The sequence below is a fragment of the Macaca thibetana genome, chromosome 14 (assembly GCF_024542745.1).
Source record: "Macaca thibetana thibetana isolate TM-01 chromosome 14, ASM2454274v1, whole genome shotgun sequence".
In the NCBI taxonomy this organism is placed as follows: Eukaryota; Metazoa; Chordata; class Mammalia; order Primates; family Cercopithecidae; genus Macaca; species Macaca thibetana.
The window spans coordinates 24,739,221-24,763,405 of NC_065591.1; the positions used below are offsets into that span (position 1 = coordinate 24,739,221).

At 38.1% G+C, this 24,185-nt stretch overlaps 1 protein-coding gene across 10 annotated transcripts in view; it reads left to right on the forward strand.

The window, feature by feature from the left end:
- LRRC4C (leucine rich repeat containing 4C) overlaps positions 1-24,185 on the forward strand; it is a 1,316,491-nt gene that overhangs the window by 763,697 nt on the left and 528,609 nt on the right. For all 10 annotated transcript variants that reach the window (XM_050758335.1, XM_050758338.1, XM_050758336.1 and 7 more), the window contains one exon: positions 17,615-17,751. The gene's annotated coding sequence lies outside the window, so the exon portion shown is untranslated. The remainder of the gene's footprint in view (positions 1-17,614; positions 17,752-24,185) is intronic.

A 24,185-nucleotide genomic window follows, 5' to 3' on the forward strand; every position in this document is an offset into this window, starting at 1 on the left:
TATGTTTATACCCTCACCACGCATATTTTATACTTTCCCTCTATATAAATGTACCTATAAAAATATGTAATATTAATTTAAATAGTCTTCTATTTGAATAAATTGTAGTGATACATTTGTTAACTTGCTTTTTGTGTTCAACATTGTAAATGTGAAATTTTGCATAGTGATTTATGAGGCTCTAGTTCATTTGCTTTGACTGTCGAAGAGTAGTATTCTATCATATAGCTGTACCATAGAACATTTATCTATTCTTCAGTTGAAGGACATCTAAGTGTTTACCATTTCTCATCACAATAAACCAGGACCTGTACACCTGAACACACACCTATATATGGAAAAAAGTCAAACTTTCTACATTCACACACACAAATATATATACACATATATAAATAATACTAATATATTTATATATACGTAAGTAACATTTTCTGTCATATATTGTGTTCTATTTAATTCTATTTGATTCTGTTTCTTATAGGTAAAAATTGTGGGTAAAGACTTGCTAAATTGACTGGCTAATCTAATAAGGGGCAATTATTAGCACTTTGAAAAATTATGCTGTAAGTTACATACCCAATGGCAGACCAATTATAGGAAATAGAGATCTTCATTTTCCTGATATTATTAAATTGCTCCTTAAAGAGTTTAAAAATTTTACACACTCATGAGTAGTATAAATGACTTTCTATTTTCTATGTTCTCTGTTTTCTTTTCTGTTCCCTACATTCTGTAGTTTTCTCAAACTGTCCTTCTCTGGTTTTGGAAAGATGATTAGAGGAGAAGATGAGAGGTGTTGTGATTCTCTGAAAGAGTCATGGTATGCCTTGGTAGGACTCATTGTGCCAAAAATGTGCATAAGCCTTATAACAGAATAGAAAATAGAATATGGAATCATCTAACTATGAGACAACAGGTGTTTCTTTAGATGAGTCTCTCACTCCTACCCCTAATAATATATATATATATTTTAAGAAAGCAATGACCCCAGGGCTTTGGGTTCTTCTCAAGCTGGTAGCTTCTTTATTAAAGTTGCTGAAACCACTTCCATATTTTTCTAGGAATAAGATAAAGGGGAAGCATCAGGAATCTTCATTCATTCACTTATACCTTTGATTTCTTGAATGTATTTTGCATGGCTTATTTACAGATCTCTTATTAAATGAGGTTGAAAGCATCCTACCAGAAGATAAATGGTCATCCTTGACAAATTTTAAAACAGAACTACATTTTGTTATCTGACTTGGTTCTTTGGGATTATTTGTTCCTTGTTTCTTGAAGGTCTGGTGGAGTTTGTCTGTAAAATCATTAGACCTACATTTTGTTGGGGTTTGTTATTTTGCTGATAATCTCCGTGGTCTCTTTGCATTGTGCTGTTTTCTTTAATTTCTGCATCTGTTACAAACTTTTCTGATTTGTTTTCACATACTTTTTTTTTTTTGAGACAGAGTCTCACTCTTTCTCCCAGGCTGGAGTGAAGTGGTATGACCTCGGCTCACTGCAACCTCCACCCATTGGGTTCAAGCCATTCTCCTGCCTCAGCCTCCTGAGTATCTGGGATTACAGATGCCTGTCACCATGCCAATCTAATTTTTGTATTTTTAGTACAGATGGAGTTTTGCCATATTGGTCAGGCTGGTCTCAAACTCCTGACTTCAGGTGATCCACCCACCTCTCCCTCTCAAAGTGCTAGGATTACAGGCGTGAGCCACCATGTCCAGCCCACATTCATTCTCCTTTTTTATCTTTTTAAAATATTTTTGTAATTAAATGCTATATAAGATATGCATTTAAAGCTTAAGTTCTCATGCATCCTTCCTTGTTGAAGTAACACTAATTGGCATTCAGTTCCAAATATTTTATAATATCAAGTATAATTTCTCCTATGTATGCAGAAATAATTGAGTAAAATGCTCTACATATGTAATTGGGTCGAGTTTATTCATTGATTTCAAATGCTCTGTAAAGGTTTTATATGAGGGACCTCTTCACAACCTTTGATCAGACAAAATCGTCAAGAAGATTGGATTGGAACTAGCTTTAATTTTGCTAAGAATCTCTATGATGTCTTTATAATTATTCTTCCTATTCCTCTTTGTTTCTGCAATAATTTTGATGGTTGATCCTAAGTACTCAGTGAAGTGTGTTAAAATCTTCCACTGTGTTTATGGGATTGTCTAATGTTTCATTTTAGTTCTGTCATCTTTAGTTTCATATATTTTGAGACGATAGTATCGTCATTAGGTGCAAATTTAGAAATTCTCTCTCTTCTATTAGTATAACTTCACGTTGAATGGAGATTCCCTCTGCTGTTAGAGCCTTTTGCCTGTTTCTATTCAGATATGTCTCCTTCTGTTTAGCTTACCCCACTGACTAAATTATTTTTATTTCTCACACCTGGAAGTTCTTCCCCCACCATTTTTTTCAGAGCTATATATTTGTTGTTGCTGTCGTCTTTCTTTGTTTCATATCCAATATTTTGACATTTCTACCTGTTTTATAATAGAAAGTGTGTTTAGGTTAGTCCAATCTGCTATATGGTCAGAATCAGAAATCCAAACCACAATTAATTACCAAAAGCAAGAATTTACATTCTAACTAAATAAATTGGCCAGGCGCGGTGGCTCATGCCTGTAATCTCAGCACTTTGGGAGGCTGAGGAGGGCAGATCACAATGTCACGAGTTGTGTCACCAGCTTGACCAACATGGTGAAACTCTATCTCTACTAAAAAAAAATACAAAAATTAGCCAGGCACGGTGATGCATGCCTGTAATACCAGCTACTCAGGAGGCTCAGGCACTTGAACCTGGGAGATGGAGGTTGCAGTGAGCTGAGATTGTGCCACTGCATTCCGGCCTGGGCAACAGAGTGAGACTCTGTCTCAAAAATAAATAAATAAATAAATCTTATCCAGCTGACGTATTCCAACCAAAATAACACAAAACAGAAGCCCTATTGATTTTCTATTTCTAGGAGATATAATTTAACTTATTAAATTATTTCAGAATTAGCACTTTATTATGATGATTTCTACCAACAACACCACTACTACTATTTCAAATATCCAATATTTATAGAGTGCATACCCTGTGATAGCTACTTTATAAAGTACTTTATGCGTATCAACTAAATCTTCACACAAATACTATGAAGTAAGTGTCATTATGATTCCCTTCTGACTGATGAAGAAACTGAGTTGTCGTGGTTAAATAACTTGCCCAAAGTTACTTAATTATTAAATGACAGAACTAAGATTTGAACCCAGATCTTCTAATTCCAGGGCCCTGATCCTCACCACAATGCCACTACTGCATTAGACAAAATGAAGAGATGTCCCTTCCCTGGGTCCCTCACTTTAAAAGGATAAGAACTGAATTTCCCTGGCCAGTTTCTTTTCATGAACATGGACTACATGGAGCTAAAGCTATGTTCCTCCCTATAGTTCCCTACCATATTTTACACCATGTCCCAGTGTTCATTCAGACCCAGAATTCCCTGCCCAAACTCTTTTTCAGAGTCTGCAAGGGTCTGTTTTCTCACTGTGTCTTCCTGAGAGCAGCTATCACTACTGTAATGGGTACCTCTAGCCCAAGGTGGGGTTTACATAAGGTTTGTGGTCAGACCTTGGACATGTAGGCTAGAGTGTCCACATGCATTCATATTGGGTCTCTTATACAAAGCTGGACTTAACAGGGGTAAGAATGAATGAGATATGGGCTTCAGGAAGTGATCTGGGCACCTAGGATTGATGCTGCATTTCAGTAAAAACACTTCTAGGAATCAGAGTTCTAATTTTGAGCTTGACCTTGCAGGGCATTGTGCAGATGATAGAAGGATTTTATTTAATAATTATTTAGCATGATTTGTAACTTTAAATATTCAGACATTTGGATGTGAGCCTCCAGTCATTAGGTGGCTACAAATGCTAAGAGTGAATTTGTGTAACATACATACTGTCCCTTTGTGGACTTGCCCCTAATATGACAGCTTCCTCATTCCTTTTCTCCATAGAATTTAAATAAATGTCCCTGGAATATGGATTCCATTCTTTACTTCTCTCTGAGGATGTTCTGATTTGCTAATATTTGGGGTTTAGAGCTGGGCTTTTGTGTAATAAGAAGGCAGCAGAGTCGGCACATAGACTGTAAAGAATCGAGCTCACAGGATTATTTCATCTACATCTTTCCCAATAGAGCATATAGCAGTTAGTAGCAATTCAAAAAGTGCTTGTGGGATAAGTGAAAAATAATAGCTACCATTAATGGAATATTTATGATATGTCAGAGGTAGTGCTTATGACTTTCTACAGGTTATCTTATTTAATGACATAAAACACTTCTAGTTAAATACCGTTATTACCACCTTCTAAAGAGGAGAAAACAAGCTCAGAGAGTAACTAGCTCTAAGTAAGAAAGTCAGTGATTGACGTCTGGAGTTAAACTAAGTATGACTTTATAATGCATGCAGATGATTTATAATGTTTTATTCCCAAAGAACTAATAAATTTAAAAATAGCTATGATTTTCCTTAAAGTCAAGTTCATCCTAGAAACCTAGCTGAAACAGTGGTTGTATGTGTCATATCATATGCTTTGCGCATCTTATTTTGATGCTTTCCTAGGCAGGTGAGACTTGAACATCTAAATACAATAACATAAGTGTGTTTAAACTTAAATTTTGTTTCAAATCATTAGAAAATAAATGATATTCTATATATTAATGTTGGGATGAGAATGAAAAGAAAGCAGGATACACACTGGCATCATTTCCTTTTTTGCAATCAATATATTAACACATTTTTATTGAGTTATATGGGTTATCACTATTTATCATGCTTCTGATTTAAGATGACAGATAGAATATTGTCATGGTAATTCTAATAATTCAATTCTTTATTGTATGTTTATGTCAAAAGTCCCATTGAGATTTGGAATGCTGATGACACAAATGCAATAAAAAGAAACCCCTTTATTCATTTATATTCAGTGAAACAATATTAGATGATACATTCCCTTTTCCTTATGGTTAGCAATTTGAATCTCATGATTCTCTATTAAATTTATTATTTGTTGGGACATAATTTGCAAAGACTTTATCTTTAATATTAGTGTTTCTGTTTTGGCTTTCATTATAAATTATGTGTTCACATTTACATGGTGAAAATATATTCTGGTGGAAATTATGGTGAATGGGCACAAAACTATCACATTGAAAAGAAGCTGGAAAAATGTGCAGGAGATGATTGCATTTATTGATACTGAAGCTTGAGTCCTGTGGGGGTGTCCATGTCTGCTGGACTCTAAGAATCAGGAAGAGATCATTGTGTGCTTACTTGCCTTCATTCTTGCTCTGTGATATATTCAGCAGAGGCAGGAACAACATGTGGCAAAGGTATCAGTGAGATATAGAATTTGGCCTGTCATTAGAATGAACTAAAGCCATCCTCAGAGGGTTAGCAAGAATTTTGGACAGAAATATATTTATAACCATGCATTAGTAAGACTGCAATTCTGTCACAGGATCCTTAGGGTTTCACTTTTCCAGCCAGAAATTTCTGTGGTCAGTGGTGCCTTTGCCCAAGTTGTGCTTGGGCCCGCTGGGGTTTTTCTGTCCACTTGGCCCAGCAGGCTGCACTCGGCTCATGATACTGGCCTAGATCTCATACCTGCTGAGGGCAGTCCAGGTGCTGAGTGGCAAGGGTTGTGTGCACAAGCGAGCATGAGGTAGGTCTGGCCACTACACACTGACAGGCGCACCAGCTGCTGTGGTGGGGCAGGCAGCTCCAGGTGCCGGCACAGGTGCTAGCTCTATGTAAGGCTATGGCTGGATTAGAGGTACCACAAGCAGCTTCCACTGCAGGCACCTCTGTGTGGACAGGGGGAATGCAGTGGTGCCCAGAAGTTTGGAAACACAGGAACTGCAGAGCCCCAGAGAGGGTGTCACAGCCCTGGCTCAGGGAGCCCCTAGGTCTTTTATCCTTCTTGTTGCCTGCAATGTGATGAGCAGCAGGGGAGTGATTCAGTCCTGTTTGTGTTACAGCTCTTTCAGTCCCACCATTTGGTGGGTCTGGAGTACTTGTCCCACGTCCATAAAGAATGAGGTACATGGACAACTGGAGGCTGAGCAAGGTGGAGAGGAGCTTTCTTGAGTGATAGAACAGCTCTCAGAAGACCCAAAGTGCACAGCTTGTTTCCTCAGGAGAGACCCAAAGTGGATAGCTTGTTTCCACAGGCAGGTCATCCTGAGAATGTCCAGCTCTAAGTGGAGAGGAGAGCTGTAGTGGGTAACTCTGTGGGTAACTCTTTTCCACAGGCAGGTTCTCCCAATAAAGAAACCCTAAGTTGGTAGCTCCTTCCCATAGCTGGTAGTCTCAATGTCTCTGTGAGTCTGGCTGAGTCTGGGGTTTTTATGGGCTCAGAAGGGAAGACGTGCATGCTGATTGGTCCATAGGCGACCAAGGGCAGGCTGGAAAAAGCACCATGAACTCTGACTCCAGGCCATGGACTTCACCCAGAATTGGTAGCCTAGACCCCAGGCTTCAGGCCATCCCTAGCTTGAAGGTGGGGTTTCCCCAGGGACCCGCTCCTTTCTGCCCAGGAACCTGTCTGCCTTCTGCCATCAACATGCCATCCACAGCCACAGGCTGTTCCTGCCACCTCCCAGCCTTCTTCCTGCACTCGTCAGGGTCCAAAATCCAGAGGGGACCAAGGTGGCAGGGGGCTGGCATGTCAGCACTGCCCCAAGTACATGCACAGCTGGCTGGGTCACAAGAGAGCCTGGGCTCAGCCACAAGTTTGCTTTGCACTGGAGTGGGTGCTGGGAACAGGGAGAGGCCAGACAACAGTAGCAGGATCTTCCAAGCCTATGGATGTAGGGTCTTCCTAGGCCCCCAAGAGTGCAACAATGCCTGGGTCCAGAGCCATTGCTGGGTGGCTGCAGCTGTGCCTGGGAGTATGGGGCTCCCAACCTGCCAAATTGTTAGGGTGCAGAGCTCTCATCTCTGCCTGACTCCGGCTGGCTACCCAGAGCATGCAGTCCCAGCAGTGACTCCCCTGCTGCAACCAGCATCCCCACAGTGGTCATTGCAAATGGGCTGTCACTGCTATCACTTTGACCCGCCTTCTTGTAAGGGAAAGTTACTTAACACTAGATACCCACCATATGCATTTCCGTTGTTCCTATACATAGGGCTTCTGACATTAGAATCTTAAAACTTGTTTAAGAATTGCTTAAGCAGATTCTGAATTCCAGCAGAACATCTGATACCAACCAGTTTAAGGACCCCCAAAAAGGAAACAAATCATCCTGAGAATAGAATTTCTTCAACTTCCTGTCCCATGACTTCACCCTGCACTCTTCCACCAATCAACGATTACCACACCCACACTTAGACTCATACCAAAACCCTTAAAAACTCTAGCCCCAAACTCCTTGAGGAGGCAGATTTGAGGTTTCCTCACATCTCTTCTTTGGTAGCTTTACAATTAAACCCCTTTCTCTACTGAAACCCAGTGTCTCAGCATACTGACTTGATATGCACGTTGGGCAACAGAACAGTTATGGTTACAGAACCATGAAATAAACCTACTGCCAAAGAGAGAAGATGAGATTTCTAACTATTAGTGAGCCTTAGTATTTAAGCATCATGCTTCAACCTTAAATGAGACTCTTTTAGCTTTCATATCAAGCCTGGATGGTAGGCAAGAGCCAAGGGCGGGTGTTCTGAATTCTACATAAAGGTTTGAAGCCACATTTGCCTACTATGGGACATCAAATTCCTTACCCTTCCTATGATGTAAAGGATATGTATAAGGGAGAGTTAATATGTGTCCTGATCTAATGTTTACTACAGGATAGCATTCTTTATTTTAATGATGTAGTTTTACTTTTTAGAAAATATTGACTCTTTGATTCAGGCATGTGGAAAGGCCACAGAGATTGAGTGCAACTAAGAAACTGTCAATTTGTACTATTTCCATGTGAAAAGTCTGGCTTTGTTGTTTAGTATATTGTGCCCTTGTTCTTTGCCCTTAATCCAATTATATTGATATTATAGATATAATTGAACATGAAGCTAAATGGGAGGCCCCCTATTTCCCCTTGTGAGCCCCAAAGATTTGAGACAGGTCTCAGTTAATATAGAAAGTTTATTTTGCCAAGGTTGAGATCCTCACCTGTGACACAGCCTCAGGGAGTCCTGATAACATGGGCCCAAGGTGGTTGGGGTACAACTTGGGTTTATACATTTTAGGAAGACAGGAGACAACAATATATGTAAGAAGTACATTGGATTGGCCTGGAAAGGCAGGACAACTTGAAGCAAAGGCGAGAAGACTCAAAGCAGGGAGAGGCCTTCCAGGTCACAGAGGAGTGAGAGGAGACAGAGGCTGCATTCTCTGGGTTTCTGATTAGTCTTTCCAAAGGAGGCAACCAGATATGCATTTATCTTAGTGAGCAGAGAGATAACTGAATAGAATGGGAGGGAAGTTTCCCCTAAGCAGTTTTCACCTTGAGTTTTCCTTTCAGTTTAGTCATTTTGGCGGCCCAAGATACTTTCCTTTCATGCCCTACAGAGAACATGGCTCTGTTTGAAGCATCTTACAGTGTAGCACATATTCACATTTAAATATTTGGAGCTACTTACACGAGAAATGTCCAGCTTAGACCAATCATTATACTCAACATTTTAAAGTAGTAAGACTTATATTACATCTGGAAGAAACATGAAGACTCACATAAGGTCTGGGTTTTAACACATACTTTGAAACTTCACTAAATATCAATTTCTTTCTGTTAAACAATGATTCATTCCAGGCAGTTCTTTTAAAATTGTTTTTAGGATTGTATGAAATAAAACATTAAAAAGTAGTTTTTTACACTTTTTTTGCTAGCTTGGAGGTAGCCAAATAGAGTCTGTTAAATGAAATCAAAAGCAGAAGTATTTAAAATGCACAAAGGCAGGAGACTGTACCTAAATAAAAAGTTGACATTCTTTAAAATGTTTATTTTTCCTCATGAAATTTTAAATACAAGCTGCATTTCTACAAGGCTCAATTTACCAACCTCTTTAGGAGATCCTGTTTAACTGGAAGAAGTTTGACAAATTTGGTGGCCATGTGTTATATGGATATTTTAACAAAAAGATAAACAACTCATCGAGTTACCTTTGACTCTAGAGGGATATAACACTTTTAGGTGGAAACCTGCAATATACTTGGACAGCTGCATAATGACTAAAATTAGCATGGGTTTACATAGTGCACAACTTCATTCGAATTTTGATGCTTTGGAAAGGAACAGAAGGTTGTAAATTTCCTAAGGGAAAGTCTCTCGAGAGTGTGAAGGTCTTAAACAAAATCAGCCCAATGTGAGAGGCATGTTGTGAATGGCTGAAAGGACATAAACAGAGTTCATCAAGCAACAAATGTATTGCCTTTTTTTTTTTTTTTTTTTTTTTTTTTTTTTTTTTTAAAGTGACCTACTTCTGTGATACAAGCACTCTTACACTACTAGGGACACAAATATCAGGTGGCCTCTCTGTTCTGCTTGTTGAGAAATGACGCAGAATAAGCCTGCTCACTCAATACATATGGCCATACATTTTTCGTATAAATACTTGTATGAAAAAGAGGAGGAAATTAGGAAAAAGAGGAGAAAACAAGAATGGGAGAATAGGGAAAGTAGAGTAGAGAAGAGGAGGGAAGAACAGAAGGTTTGGAGATGGGTGGACCAAAAAAGAAGAAAAATAGTGTGGAATCTGCTTTATTTTTATGGTTAGCAGTCATAAGGATGTGGGTCCAAAAGATTCTGGACTACAAGCTGCTAAGAGGTAGTTTACTCCATGATATGGTTTGGTTCTGTGTCCCCACCCAAATCTCTTGTTGAATTGCAATTCCCGATGTTGGGGGAAGGACCTGGTAGAAGGTCATTGGATCATGGGTGTGGATTTTCCCCTTTCTGTTCTCATGACAGTGAGTGGGTTTTCATGAAATCCGATGGTTTAAAAGTGTATGGCAATTTCCTCTTCACTCTATCTCTTCCTCCTCCTGCCATGTAAGTTGCCTTGCTTCCCCTCCACCTTCCACAATGATTGTCAGTTTCCTGAGGTCTCCCAAGCCATACAGAACTGTGAGTCTACTAAACATCCCTTGCTTTTTCCAGTTTCAGATAAGTCTTTATAGCAGTGTGAGAACAGACTAATACACTCTGCCAGATATTTTGCGACCTGCCCCATTTTCAGCCACACTCTTCACATGGGGATAAGAAATGACTCTTTTCCTCCAGTTGATGCCAGTGTTGGGATCTTCTACCTGAATTTGTGAGTAAAGTACAAAGTTGTCCAGGACAGTGGGTTTCCATAGAGGTCTTCAAACTTCAGAGGCAACAGTACAACATAGCAAAGTGGTTTTCAAAACTTTTACCACCACGGTTTCTTCTAGTATTTTCTTTCTGTCTTCCTACTGAACAGAGCCCATAGACTTAATAATAGCATGTTTTCCATATTTTTATTTATCAACCAGATAAATTATTCCCTTCTTCTTCCAGGTTGATGTTAAACACATGGTTACCTCCTTGAGTTTACTTGAATCCAACCACAATGGCACTTGATCATTCAAATAGGCTTTGTGTTATTATGAATGATGACAGTCACTGCCTTTTTGAAATATTAAAATTAACACATGGTATTACTTAAGCATGAGATTAATACACATGCAAAATTATATTAAAGTAGATGTGAAAATGAGTTCAGATAAATCTTCAGATCAGCTAAATGAATAAATAACTAGGTAAATGAAGTTGAAAAGGGACCCTATTTGGTCTGTTCTCACACTGCTATGAAGAAATACCTGAGACTGGTTAATTCATAAAGAAAAGAGATTCAATTGACTCACATTTTTGCATGGCTAGGGAGGCCTCAGGAAACTTACAATCATAGTGAAATGAACCTCTTCACAGGGCAGCAGGAGAGAGAATGAGTGACAACAGTGGAAATGCAAGACACTTATAAAACCATCAGATCTTGCAAGAACTCACTCACTATCAAGAGAATGGCATGGGGGAAACCATCACCATGATTCAATTATCTCCACCTGGTCCTGTCTTTGACACGTGGGGATTATAATTCAAGGTGAGATTTGGATGGGAACACAGAGCCAAACAATATCACTCCCTCCTGACCCCTCCAAAATCTCATGGCCTCCACTTTCAAACCAATAATGCCCTTCCAACAGTTCCCCAAAGTCTTAATTCAGTATTAACCCAAAAGTCAAAGTTCAAATTCTCATCTGAGACAAAGCAAGTCCTTTCTGCCTACGATCCTGTAAAATCAAAAGCAAGTTAATTACTTCCTAGATAAAATGGGAGTTCAAGCATTACGTAAATAAACCCATTCTAAATGGGAGAAATTGGCCAAAACAAGTCCAAAATCCAACAGGGCAGAAGTTAAACCTTAAACTTCCAAAATGAGCTCCTCTGATTCAATTTCTCACATTTAGGGCACACTGATGCAAGAAGTGAGCTACCGTGGGCTTGGGCAGCTCTACGCCTGTGGCTTTGCAGGGAATAGCAGCCCTCCCGGCCTCTTTCATGGGCTGGAATTGAGTGTCTGTGACTTTTTCCAGCACACAGTGCAAACTGTCAGTGGATCTACCATTCTAGGGTCTGAAGCATGGTGGCCCTCATCTCACAGCTCCACTAGGCAGTACACTAGTGGGGACTCTGTGTGGGAGTTCCAACCCCACATTTCCCATCTGCACTGCCCTAGCAGAGGTTCTCTATGAAGGCTATGCCCCTCAACAAACTTCTGTCTGGACATGCAGGTATTTCCATACATCCTCTGAAATCTAGGTGGAGGTTCCCCAACCTCAATTCTTCTGTGCACCCTCAGGATCAACACCACATGAAAGCTGACAAGTCTTGGGGCCTGCACCCTTTGAAGCAATGGCCTGAGCTGTATCTTGGCCCCATCTTAAAAAGTCCAGCTGGAATGCAGGACACCAAGTCCCAGGACTGCAAAAAGCAGCAAGGCCCTCAGCTCGGCCCATGAAACCAGTTTTTTTCTCCTAGGCTTCTTGGCCTGTGACGGGTGGGGCTGCTGTGAAGACCTCTGACATATCCTGGAGATATTTTCCCCATTTTCTTGGTGATTAACATTTTGCTCCTCATTACTTATGCAAAGTTCTGTGGTGAGCTTGAATTTCTCCTCAGAAAATGAGGTTTTCTTTTCTATTGCATCATCAGGCTGCAAATTTTCCAAAGTTTCATGCTCTGCTTTCTTTTCAAACATAAGTTTCAATTCCAAACCATATCTTTGTAAATGCATAAAACTGAATCGCTTCTAAAAGAACCCACATTACCTCTTGAATGCTTTGTTGCCTAGAAATTTCTTCTGTAAATCATCTCTCTCAAGTTCAAAGTTCCACAGATCTCCAGGGCTGGGGCAAAATGCCACCAGTCCCTTTGCTAAAGCATAGCAAGAGTGACCTTTACCACAGTTCCCAACAAGTTCCTCATCTCCATTTGAGACCACCTCAACGTGGTCTTCATTTTCCATATCACTATCAAAATTTTGGTCAAAGCCATTCAACAAGTGTCTACGAAGTTCCAAACTTTCCCACATTTTTCTGTCTTATTCTGAGCCCTCCAAACTGTTCCAACCTCTGCCTGTTACCCAATTCCAAAGTCACTTCCACATTTTCAGGTATCTTTATATCAGCACCCAACTCCTGGTACCAATTAACTACATTAGTACATTCTCAGCCTGCTATGAAGAACTGCCTGAGGCTGAGTAATTTATTTAAAACGGAAGTTTAATTGACTCCCAGTTCCCCATAGATGGGAAAGCCTCATGAAACTTACAGTCATAGCAGAAGGCGCTTCTTCACAGGGTGGCTGGAGAGAGAATGAGATGCTTATAAAACCATCAAATCTCATGAGAATTGACTCACTCTCATGAGAACAGCATGGGGAAACTGTCCCCATGATTCAATTACCTTCACCTGTTCCCACCTTTGACATGTGGGGATTATGGGGATTATAATCAAGTTGATTTGGACAGAGACACAGAGCCAAACCATATCAGCCCCCTTGGGGCCTTCTGAAAATCTTAAAAGAAGTTTAAGAATTTTTTCTCTCTTTTCTCACTGATTCTGTTATGTGGTACATTCTCCTTCCTCACTGTCTCACATAAGTAGAAAGATGCAGTAGAAGGTAGAAGCAATGGTTGGAGCATCCAGTCCTGCTCCTAGCTGGACATGATATTTTAGGGTGCTACTCTGTCTCCCATGAGCTCTGGTTTTCCATCTGTTAAATGAGGACATTGGGTTGTGTGATCCTGCTATCTCTTCCTATTCTTTAGTGCTGTGACATTTTTTAAGCACTACTTTCTCGGAGCCTCATTTTTCTTATCTATAAAAATGGGAAGAATGCCTACCTCATAAGGTGACTTGAAGGATTAGAAGATAGTAATCAAGTATTTCTTCCTACAAAGTCTATTTTGTTCCTGAATTTAGTTAGCAAGAATTCACAGAACAAGTTGAGATAAAGAGTATAAAACTGTTTGAATCTATTTGAGTTCAATATTTTATATAGGAAGTGAATTTTGGGTAGTAAGTATTCACTAAATGTTTTCAGTTCCTAGATATCTATGAAAGCAGCTTACATATAAGGCAACCTTCACTAAAGATTTACTCTTGTTTCCTTGACCCTGAGGCTAAAGACAACCTTGTTCAGCTTTGCAGCCCTGGCATCTAGCGTAGTACCTAACAGTCAGGAGGTGCCCAGTGGATATTTGTGGCTTTCAGGAAAGTAATGAGACCCTGCTAAGCCTTTTCTATAAAATATTCAATAATATCTATCCCCAATTGAGCTATCGTAAAGAATGGTCAAAAGATCAAATTCAAAAAAGGTAAAATCACAACTCTCATACAGATATAAAATGAACAGACGTTAAAGACTTTTTATAGCTCATTTATCAATGAGAGAACCACACAGTATTATAGCCACTTCAAAGGAAAATCCGAAATAAAGACACAAGCATAAATGAGAAATATTGAAATAGATATGTTAATGCAAGCAAAACTAGCTTCTTCCACAGTGGAGAAGGAAGTCAAATGAACCACACTATTGAACAGAAAAAAATTTCTACAGAGAAAAATTATTTTGCATTTCTAGCAGTTATTTACAATTTGCAGAGTTGTAAATTCTGTAGACTTCTTCCATAGAATCACCTTCTGATAAGCAGAAGGGTGTACTAAATATAATATATAGTTTTCTACCGATGCATCAATTTTTCCCTAGTGAATAAATTAGATAATGCATGGAAATTGCTTAACTGGTACCTAGCTTATAGAGGATCTCCAATAGACGGGTACTTTATTAAGTTTTAACAATGGCATATGACAGTGGTAGATTAAGTGTCTTCTAGGTATTTCATCAATTGAACAAGAATTGAACAATTACTTATTCTACGTTCCAACTTTGATCTTCATTCTCCCATGTAATTCAGGACTTTTTTCTTTCTTTTTCTTTCTCTCTCTCTCTCCTCTACCCTACCCCATCTCTTTTTAATTAGTTCTACTATGTTTTCTTACTATGTACCAGGAAGGATCTGCAAATTGCTGAATATGTTAAGATACTTCCCTCTAAACTTATTATCCTAAATATTCCTAGACACATTATCCTAAATATTCCTGTAATAAAACAGAATGACATTGATCAAAACCAAGTCTGATAAAAAAATTTACAAAGCTTGTTTATTCATAAACTTGTGGCAAGGGGATACTTCTGCTATATCTTTCATTTAAGCAAAGTTTCCGAAGTGTTGGGAAGGAGAGTACATGTTAGGATATAAAATGAGAAAACAATCAGACTTACCTGATTGGCAAATGTTCTATTAAGATGGGATTTTGGAAACTAGAGAGGCTTTCTAAATGGTATATTTTACAAGTATTGGTTGGCTGCAAGGGGGCACTTGTGCAGTTTGGGGATGTTTCAAATGAGAGAAGTTTAATGTAGGGGGCAGAGGGTTTTCTGTAGCTGACTATTTTCGGGAACAAGAGGGTATTAATGGGTGGTTTGTCATATCATAATGAATCTTATGGGCTGGTCAAAGAGAACTACCATGGCTGACAGTTTCTTAATAAAAATTAGTTAATATAAGAGAGTGTTAAATTAAATAAGTAATATAGTTTAGATGCACAGGAAGTTATTTTTGTTAAATTTAGTTAAAAGAGTACTGTAAATTCTAAATAGATGTGCAATTTCAGGCCAAAACAAATGTAATGGAGAAAAAAATTATGTGATGTCAAATAACAAAATTCCAACAATTTGGGTTTGACAATCTAATTGACTTTTATTAATTATTCATGAATTGAGCAGCATCTTATCTATAAAAATAGGAATGCACTTCATTGGATATAGCCGAACAGTCAGTTTTTGAAAGGTAGCTTGAGCAGAAACAAGTAAACAGCATATACATAAAAGCAGATTGGTTAACGTCAGGTTACTTTCCTTGTTAGGCAAGTTGAAGTAGAGGAGACTTCCTTATCATGCTGGGTCAGGATGACTGGCCCTTTTTCAGATGGTTTATGTGATTCTCTTGTTATTTTGGGAAAAAAAAAAAGCACTGTTTGGAGATTTTCCTGTTTTTTGCATGACACTTAACATGAGTGGCTCCATTTTCCTTTGGTCTACTGGGGCATATTGCAGGAATTTAGTCCAAAACAACAGCCTTCTACAAATTTTATTTAATAGTTGTTAAGGTGTTTCATCATAATTATGATATATTGTGACAGGAAATTCATTATCTAGTTTTTTTTTGGAATTCTTCATTAGCCTAGTGCCAAAATAACTCTTTTCATTTGTCTTAGGCCAGATTCAACACAAAAAAATTTTGATATTAATTATTTAAACAAAACAAAGCAATAATCAATGGTCTTCCCCACCATCTGACTAAAACAAGAGAATATTGTATTCAGTTTAAATGGACTTGTCATCTAACTTCCCCTATTTATAAGTCTTTGCTTTACAATTTGTTGCGGGAAGTCAAGGACCCCGAATGGAGGGACTGGGCCGTGGCAGAGGAAAATAAATTGTGAAGATTTCATTTTAATGTGGACATATATCAGTTCCTAAATAATACTTTTATAATTTATTATATCTGTCTTTACTTCAATCTCTGAACATAAATTGTGAAGATTTCATTTTAATATGGACATTTATCAGTTCCCAAAATTAATACTTTTATAATTTCTTATGCCTGTCTTTACTTTAATCTCTTAATCCTGTTATCTTCATAAGCTGAGAATGTACATCACCTCAGGACCATTATTGTGTTAACTGTACAAATTGATTGTAAAACATGTGTGTTTGAACAATATGAAATCAGTGCACCTTGAAAAAGAACAGAATAACAGTGATTTTCAGGGAACAAGGGGAGACAACCATAAGGTCTGACTGGCTGTGGGGTCGGGCAGAATAGAGCCATATTTCTCTTCTTGCTGAGAACCTATACATGGACATGCAAGTGGGGAAGATATCGCTAAATTCTTTCCCTAGCAAGGAATATTAATAATTAAGACCCTGGGAAAGGAATGCATTCCTGTGGGGAGGTCTATAAATGGCCACTCTGGGAGTGTCTGTCTTATGTGGTTGAGATAAGGACTGAAATATACCCTGGTCTCCTACAGTACCCTCAGGCTTATTAGGGCTGGGAAAAAATCCTGCCCTGGTAAATTTGAGGTCATACCGGTTCTCTGCTCTTGAACCCTCTTTTCTGTTTTTTAAGATGTTTATCAAGACAATAAGCTGAACATAGACCCTTATCAGTAGTTCTGTTTTGCCTTTTGTCCTGTTTCCTCAGAAGCGTATGATCTTTGTTCTCCTTTTTGCCCTGTGAAGCATGTGATCTTTGTGACCTACTCCCCATTCATACACACCCTCCCCTTTGGAAACTCTTAATAAAAACCTGCTGGTTTTGCAGCTCAGGTGGGCATCACGGTCCTACCAATATAGGATGTCACCCCCAAAGGCCCAGCTGTAAAATTCCTCTCTTTGTACTCTTTTTCTTTATTTCTCAGCCGGCTGACACTTATGGAAAATAGAAAGAAACTACATTGAAATATTGAGGGAAGGTTCTCCTGATAACACTTTGAAAAATGAGGCTAACAAAAGCATCTGCTAGACAGTGTGGATAGTAAGGTCTTAAGAAATATTACTGTGCTGATTGAATAAAATAATATATGTAAATGCAACTCACATAGCCCCAGGCCCATGGTAATGTCTCAGATGTTAAATTCCTTTCCACCTTCTTACGGCATGCAGTAACAAGCAAATTTTAATCAAAACTATTATATTGAGTCTCTAATCAATAAACTTTTATTTAGCCTTTACCAGCCACCTGGAGATCTACTACTAGGTGTAATTGTATTTACAAAATGATCATAACATTTGATATAGTTTTTAAAAGAGAAAATATTTTTCCCATTACTTTCTATCATACAAAAAAAAAAATGGTGTGTGTGTGTTTAGTGTGAGCTCTAGGTGTTAAAATCTACCAACATTTATTGACCATTAAATAATACTAATTATATCTTTTTATTCTATTTTATGTAGGAGTTACTGGAAAAGCAAGAATAACTTATGCGGATTAACAATATGGAAACATCCTGAAACTACTTTGGAATCGCCATAAATTAAGTGGGTTCAAGTTTTGCAAACAGAGAAACGGGTCCATGAACAATTTGCTACAGGTAAGTGAGAGGTATAATTTCCTCCATTAGAATCCTTCAAAGATTCATTGACTATGAGGTTGTTAATTACATTTCAGACAATTATAATTCTCCTTTGCTACAGCTAACAGCTTCTTTTCCCTCCCGAATGTACACATGTGGATGCCGGCATATGGCTAAATGTCTGGCCATTTCATCTTGTTAATTTGGGCTTCAGTCAGTTACAAAAGGAGAAAGGAGGGGGAAAAAGTTGCCACCTCATAAAACTTTTACCAGTAGTGATTTATGCGGAAGGGCGGGAGTCAAACTGTTTCTCGAACAGATGTTTCTGAGCATGACCCCAGGAGTTGAGAGAGTGGCAGATTGTCCTGCTTGGGGTTCAGAAAGAAACAGGCAGACAAATGGTGATGTCCCGGCTCCTTTTCTTTGTAACTGGGGTAGTGGTTCAATCGTTGATATGGAACGAAGTGTTTGGGAATAGTAGCTGGCTTTCGATTCTCTCTTTGAAAACCTGGGGAGATTGGAAAGCTTGATGTGGTCACAGCATGAAAATATTTTCTGTTGGGCTATTGGAAAAGTTGTACTTGTCTGAATGAACCAGTGGGGAAGGATGAAAGTATAAGTGACTCAAAACAAGTGGCCGTTTGTAAGCTGGAGGATTGGGTTGTGGCATCCTCTGTAGTTAATAATTGTTATACCATCAAGAGTCAAGGGGACTCACACCTATAAATGGAAGCCATCAGCTCTGCAAAATTGAAACAATCTCTTCTTTCATCTGTGGGGATTCACTCTGTTAAGGGGAAAAAAAGATCAAATTATAGTGACATTAAGCACATTGTAGAGGAGAAGTTTGTACTTTCCCTTTTACTGGCAAATACTGGAATTATTTGTGATGCTTTAAGGCGTAAGTAAAATGGTATAAGTGGACTGGAAATGAAGGTAGAAGGTTTGCTCATGCATTTTCCTATTAATATTTAGCTCTCTCTCAGTTGCATTTATAAAAGCTATCTGTCCTGCATTCATAATTCATGATCCTCCCAGAAGATAACCTTTTCTTTCATCAACTCCATCACATTATGTAGATTAAGCTGAATGGAAGATGTGTTAATCTATCTTCAGGGGTATCACTTTGTTTGGAGAGTCACATAAGAACCTAGCTATGGAGGTGTTTGCAAGTGTGAACTGCTCTGTAAAGATGAGGAAGCAATGGTAAGGTAAACATAAGGTACCAACCACTGAAGATAAATATCAACCAACAAGAGAGAGAAGACTTGAATCTTTCTTTTTAAAAGCATATGTAATTGTCTTTTTTCCTTGTCGTAAAACTTAATATTTCTATTTATACACGGGGAAGGATGTATCCTTAGGCTCTTTTGTTTATTGAGAAGAAAGACTCATTTAGGTGACCCATGTAAAAAGGTAATTTTTCTGGCAACATGTATGGGCTGGAACTGAAACCAAATTAAGAAGCAAGAATAAAAAAGAAAGGCAGTTCTAGAAGCTTCTTATATGCTTGTGTCATTCTTATGAGCAACAGGGACTTTAAACTTCGTGCAACTCTACTTCTCCTTGACTGTCTATTCATATCTGTTCTTTTTTGTTAGATTATTTTTCTTACCCTTTTAATAATTGTTCCTCTTAAAAATTTGCCTTGCATAGAGACTATCATGGCCTCTGCAGCTGCTTTCCCTTTAACAGCTTCAGCTCCTACTGCTAATTACCTGTGTGAATCAGGTTACATTCAGGAAACAGAAACCATACCATTTATTTTAATATGCAGAATTATCAAAGAATAGTTAGCCAGTTATTGGCGAATAATAAAGGCAAAAAAACCACTGAGGAATCATAAGGATAGTAATTACAGGAAGTGGATATCCTGGATGCAGGGACAAAAGTAAGAGTCAGAGATTATTAGAATTTAGAATGCTGGAGGAGGGGCTTTGAAGAAAAGAAATACAGGAGTCTTGGGTGAGGGTGTTCCCCGAAAAATAGAGGGACTTTAGAAGCTCAGCAAGGACTACACAGAGCTAAGAATCTTGCCTTTAGGGACTGGCTGCCAGCTGGGACTGTACCCCAGAAGCTCAGATTGGGGTACCCATGGAGCTGGGATGCAGAATTTTGTGGGGGATGGTACTCAGCCAGTGTTACAGCCTGAAAAACTAAAAAGGAATCCACAGGCAAAGCTGGAATCGCATCTCTGAGGAAGGGGTACTAGCCAGCTAGTGCTGTTTTATCATTCACTTTTTTTTTTCCTCTGGAATTGTAGAAAAATGTACAAAACAGAACCAACTGCTTTGCAATGGCTACTGGAACCAACAGGGCAACATTGTCAGAAGCAGGAAGCACTTTCTTCTTCCCTTTCAAGCTTCTATTCTCCCTCTGTATCCCTGTATTGGCAAATAGGGAGCCAGGTGGCAAAGGAAAATATATGCTTTGCACTGACCCAGACCCAGCATCTCAAAGCAAGAGGAGGGTGGACTTGAACTGAGAGATCGTAATTTAATACCAAGCACACAGCCTATTCTGTGTGTGTTTATGTTTGTGTCCGTGTATGTGTGTATGTGTCTTTAAATTTTCAAAAGAGAGAATATGATTGGCTCAATTCACCTGATCGTTGAGATCATAGAATATGACTTAATTAAAATTTGCCGCACTTTTGGTCAAACGCCATTCCTGATTTAGTCAAGTGGCATTGGATTGTGGGTTATGAGAGAATTCTGTAGAAAACACGGCCACTTAGGTAGCAGGGCTATAAACTGAATAGTATTCCTTAAAATCAACTAAGGACATTCATATGATTGCTGTGCAGTACAGATACAAATATGTAAATGTCATATTGCTGATGACTGAATTTTTAATTCAACTTTTTTGTTTTTAAATAATTGTACATTCACATGTAGTTGTAAAAACAAACAAACAAACAAACAAAAAAACACAGAGATCCCTAGTGCCTGTTTCCTCTTTATACCCAGTGATAATATCTTGCGAAACTACACAGTACAATAGTATAACCAGAATATTGATATACTACAGTCAAAAAATACAGGCCATTTCTATCACCACAAGGAGCCCTCCTGTTGCTCTTTTCATAGCCACATCCACTTCATTCCTATCTCTAACTTCCCACGTAAACACTGACAACTTCTAAACTGTTCCCTATTTCTGTAACTTTGTCATTACAAGAATGTTATTTAAATGTAATCACACAGTATGTGGCTTATGGGCATTGGCTGTTTTCACTCAGCATAATTCTCTGAAGATTAATCCAGGTCATTAATAGTTCATTTTTTTCTACTGAGTAATATTTCTTGGTAAGGATATACCACAGTTTGTTTAATTATTCACCTGTTGAAGGATGTCTTGGTTGCTTCCAGTTGGGGCTATTACAAAGAAAGTCACTATAGGTATTCATGTACAGACATTTTGTAAATATAAGTTTTTATTTTGAGGGAAAAAATGGCTAAACATGCAATTCCTAGGTACTATGGTAGTTGCATAATTAGTTTTTAAAATTAACTGCTGAAGAGTTTTCCAGATTAACTGTAACTTTTTACATTCCTGTCAGAAATGTACAAGTGATTCACTTTCTCAAAAGCCTTGGTTGCATTTGTTGCTGTCATTATTTTTTATTTTATTTATCCTGATAGGTATGTCACAATAACTCCTTGCAGCTTTAATTTTCACTTTTATAATAACTAATGATGTTTGACATCATTTCATGCACTTATTTGCCATCTGTACATCCTTTTAACCAAAATAATATACAGTTCATGTATTTTATATATATAAAGTTCATATATTTTGCCCATTTTCTAATTGGATATTTTGGGGTTCTTTTTACAGCTGCATTTTGAGATTTTTAAATATCTTCTGTATATTAAACATTATTAGATAGCTAGTTTGCAAATATTTTCTCTCCATCTGTAGCTTGTCCTCTCATCCTCTTAAGTCTTTTACGGAACAAAAGACTTTAATTTTGATGAAGTCCCATTTGTCAGTTTTGCGCTTTACGTCCATGCTATTAGTTTCCAATCTAAGAACTCTTTGCCTAGTTCTAGACTCCAAAGTTTATCTTCTGTTTTTTCCCAAAAGTTTTATAGTTTTATTTATTTATTAGTTATAAGTGCATAATCCATTTTGAATTAATTTTTATAAGGTATGAAACTGAAGTCAAATTTTATTGTATTGTCTATGGCATTTGCTGGATGTCCATTTGCTCTCCTTGATATTAGCATCTAATGACTTTTTTTCCATTTCATTTAAAATCTCCCTGACTGTTAGTGTAATAAGTAGTTTGCAGTTGAAACCTAGACATTTTGGGTATGATATTGTGAGATTCTGGATATTGTATAAACCTTCAGTTTTGGTTGGCTTTCTCCAATATTGCTCTAGAAGTGGGAGTAGAATTAATGGCAGTTGGAGGTAGAAGCTCATGTTTCTTCACTTGCCCTTTGCTTATATATGAGTGGACAGGAGCTCTTTATTACTGCTGGCATGGATAGGACTTCCTGCTCCCATTAGACTTCCGTTGATACCTCCCTGGCTGGGAGGAATAGGAATGCCCTGTAACTATTACCCATTTGTTCACCACTACACCATGCTGATGGGGGAAGTGGGGTTGGGTATTGGTGTCATTATTCCAGGATGGTGGTGAAAGTCCTGATTCTCCTCTAAGCCTAGTTTGACACCATCCCAACATATAGGGATGGTAGGGGTAGAAGTTCAGGATCCCTATTTTATCTCCACTGATGATACAAAGGGTGGAGGGTAGCCTGGTTACTACCTGGCAGGGATGAATGTCCTGGCTTCTATGTGATCTTCTTGGACACTACCCTGATGGAAACTGGGAGGACATTGTCATAGCTTGGTGAAGGTAGAAATGTAGAGTATTCATTAGGGCATTGATGGCCTAGGTGAGGATAAGGCCATACATTTTTCTCTTATGTATGGGTGGATGAATGTGTTAATTGCCTCAAGGTTTTCTGTCTTATTAAGTTGCCCTATCCTTGTCCTTTGGCCAGAGAGAGTCAAATGTTGTTTCTCTCTGTGTGCGTGGATATATATGCACCTATTGTCATTTCTGAGTTTCTGATCTCTTCAGCTCCAAATCTGGGATATATGGAGCCAAAACAAAAATCCAGGAACTTACCACCATGTCATTACTTGGATCCAGAGCTGCTTGTATGGTCTTCCTTCTTCACTCTGCTTTTCAAGGTCTTCTTCTGCATTTTTCAAAAAAAAAAACCAAAAAACAAAAAACGTCTGGGATTTCTGGCTGCATTTAATGGGATAAATAGGAAGGAAAAAAGGTCTGTTTTATCCTTTTGTAAGTGGAAGTCCCTTGGAAGCATTTTTGTAGACATTTTGATGGCTCTATTTTGATGTCTAAAATGTTAGCATAATAATCAAGGTGGAACTATGAATTTACAAAAAGAAAAAAGAAAAAATCTCTACTAAGTTTATTTCCTGGCAGGGTAGGATTACATGCAAAACCATCTTAAAGAGATAATTGCCTTAGATAGTAGGAGCTTGCAAATAATTGTTGAATGAAAGAATAATTATTAAATGAATTCATTTATCAAATTGGTCTATGTGTTAAATATTCTAGGTACTGAGGGGACCATAAATATGTATGATACAGAAATAATTACCAAGTAATACAGGGCCATTAACAGTGATAAAATAGAAAGATCAGCATAACTATAACATACAAGGTAAAAAGTTGTATTTCATCTCTCAGAGCAAGGCAGTGTCTTGTTCATCTTTGTCTGCTGCTAGTGCCTAATGTAGTACATTAGTCATCACACATGGCTTGCTATGGGAGTTAACAGAGGGAGAGAGATCACATTGAGCTGATGGGAAGTAATCTGTTTTATGTCTTACAAAACTTCTACAGAAGAGGAATTCTTTAACACTTCTAGATACAATATGTTCACATTTCATAGTTCTTTATTCTTTATCAAGTTAGAGAATTATTTCTGTAAAATCCTATCTCTACAGATGAACTCAAGTGATTACTGTTCTTGTTTTGGTAGCCACAGAAGAAAGACAAACATCATTCTTTACACATATACTTGCATGTATTTTAAATTAAATGCCTTAAATCATACACTGTCTTGCCCCAATTGTCAACTGCAATAGCCTCATATTCTACCACGGAGAGAGACTGGTAGTCTTTGGGTGAAAGGTCAGTCCCACCCACCCATCACACACAAGCAAAAACAAAATTATTACAATGAGTTAAAAAAAAAAAAAAAAAAAGCAACCTGTGGTGACAAGATTTAACATGGCTGTCCTTGAAAAATGAGCATTAATTTTAACCTGATAAATTAAGAAAGGGCTCTGAATTTTGTCAATTTATTATAAAGTCTATGAAGCTGGGGACTCACATAAACAATGACTTTCCATGTACCTTAGGAAATAACTATTCACAAATAGAAAAACGCCTTGACAGA